Source organism: Cyprinodon variegatus, unplaced genomic scaffold (genome assembly GCF_000732505.1).
Source record: "Cyprinodon variegatus isolate N-32 unplaced genomic scaffold, C_variegatus-1.0 Scaffold921, whole genome shotgun sequence".
In the NCBI taxonomy this organism is placed as follows: domain Eukaryota; kingdom Metazoa; phylum Chordata; class Actinopteri; order Cyprinodontiformes; family Cyprinodontidae; genus Cyprinodon; species Cyprinodon variegatus.
In genome coordinates this window covers 46,473-49,128 of record NW_015151374.1, presented here as the reverse complement: position 1 = coordinate 49,128, position 2,656 = coordinate 46,473, and positions in this window count along the sequence as shown.

The following is a 2,656-nucleotide window of genomic DNA, read 5'->3' as shown; positions in this document are numbered from 1 at the left end:
GGTGTGGCTGCTGAAGGCACTAATGAACAGGCGTATTGGCTGATACCAGTACAAGAAAAAAACACAAATATCAGCTGCCTGATCAGTCTATCAGTCTAACTAATGAGATTTATGGAAGGGAAAAGCTTGAATATTAATATTTAGATACTGGTGATATTAAAGATAAACAGGAGTAGGCTTAGTGCTGTCTGTTTGTGTTCATTGGTAAATAACGGTCCCATCAGTGGCCGGATTGGGATAACCTCTCTCTTCCAGTGGTTGCTGACATTTTGTGCGAGTTCCTGGAGGTCGCTATTCATCTCATCCCCTACGTTCGTCAAATTTATCCCTCTGGAATTTTCCAGAAGAGGAAGAAATACAATGTACCTGTGCAGGTAGAGATTTCTATAGAAATGCACCAGAGTCAATAAAAATTTCAATTCAATTATATTCAGTTTATTTCTATAGCGCCAATTCACAACACATGTCATCTCATGGCACTTTACAGTTCACCTGCTCATTTAGTCAAACTGATTCAAAGTTCTCTATCTAAGGAAAACCAGTTGATTGCATTGACTCATTGACTCGAATGCAATCCTTCACACTAAGCATGCATGTAGCGACAGTGGAGAGGAAAAACTCCCTTTTAACAGGAAGAAACCTCCAGCAGAACCAGGCTGAGTGTGAGCGGCCATCTGCTGAGGCCGACTGGGGTTCAAGGAGACAGAAGCAGATATACAAAAAGCAACTGCAAAAGGCGACCACGTCCAGGAAACACACAGCCAGGCAAACGAGCTCCGAGCCAGCTCCCATGTCAGAGGATGAATAAACAATATATACACAAATAAATCCTAAAACAACCAAATAAAAGGCATCTGAAGGGTTCAGTGGTGTGGTATTTACAGATTTTCTTTACAACAGTGAAGGTTTACTTATTTGTACTGAGATGTGTGCTACTTCTTTGTATAATGAAAACACTAATAATTGACTAAGAGGAAGATTTTAAAGAACTTTGAGAAAAAATATTACAATTAGTTTGAGTCATTTATTTTCAACTGTTCATTATGATGCTGTTTAGATCTAAAATATCTGTTTACTTCATTATACCCTCAATTCCTATATTTAAAAAATGAAAAATGTAACATTTAAATAAAAAAGTAGATACATTTAGGATACAGTGGCACCTTTTTGGACTACTTTGTTGTAAGAATTTATTAATGTTTCTTCCATGTTTATTGAACTTTTTCTATTTTAACAAACCTATACATACATTATATGAATACAGCTTATGTATGTATTGATATCAAGTAAAAATTGTATGTCCATCAACCACCCCTGCTTCAGTTTTTTATTGTTTGAGAGTTTTGTTGCTTTTCAGGTTTGGCTTATTTTTATTTCCTTTTTTCTCAAATGAAAGAAAATTAACTTTCTTTTCTTTTTTCACATTAAACCCAATTAGGTTAAGTATAAAGTGCTATTTCATTTACCTTCCTCACCTTTGACCTTTTATAGAAATCTATATTGGTCTTTGGAAAAGGAAGTTTGTAAGCCACTGGTTGATCACATAACAGTTTAATGCATTTTAATACGAATGCGACAAAGCACGAATAAATGTTTGTGTCAAGGCTCCAGTCTGTGTGTTTGTTTTGGTGTTGTCTCCCTTCCACCAACAGGAGGCGCCTGGTTCTGGGCCACCTCCTCACACACCTGCTGTCGGTTACCTCGTTAACGGAGTGCTCTTAAGCTGCTGATTGCCACTACCTCGACGCCAGTGTTTGCCAGTTTTTGGTACTCTAGCCAAGCTGAGTTTTTGCTGAGGAGGACTGAGTTCTTGTCTCCCTCAGTTTTAACTTTGTTTTGTGTCTTTGCCTCTCGGCAGGAAGTCATCCTGCAAACTGGACCTTTTCGGACCTCCACTCCCAGGAGGGATCAACTGAGCCTTAAACTTAGCCAGGGATTCAAACAGGAGGTTTGGATCCAGTCTCCTTGAGAGGACGTTGAAATTACTCTCTGAGCAAGGGAGTCATCTTCACTACGACCCGTTCAAGTACAGCAGGAAATCTGAGTGGCAATCAGCATCTCCGTTCACCTACACCGTCCGAGTTCTGGGTAACCCTGTTCCGCCCTCCACCGAATCAGACAAACTCTGGAAAACAACACACAGATTGGAATCAAAGATCCTTCACTTCACTGGAAACGTGAGTCAACAACCAGATGCTCTTCTTCAAATCAACGAATGAAATTTCCCACGGAGCCTGAACTAAGAGTCTGTCTTCCCCTCACCTTCCAGTTCCGGTAAAGCAGAATTCAGAGCAACACTGCACTGTGCTTAACCTCTTCAATAAAACCGGTTAAACTTTTCATCTGTGTCTCTCTGAATTGGTTTCACTGCATGTGGGTCCGAACCTTAGATAAAATCATGACAGAACACTGGCCAAACCGCTGACCCCGCAGAAGCCATTCAGAGAGCCATTTACCAGCAGCAAACCGCCTTGTCTAGGCATGATAACACCCTGGTTGAGCTGGTAAACCAACACACTGAATTAAACCGCCAAGTTACAGAGCTAACTGAGGCTGTACGCTTTTCTTTCCAGGCTTCGGGCCCTGCTGGCGAGCTAGTTTCCCAACAAGCTAGCCAGGCCGTTTGTTCTCCCCCTCATTCAGAGTGTCAACTGGC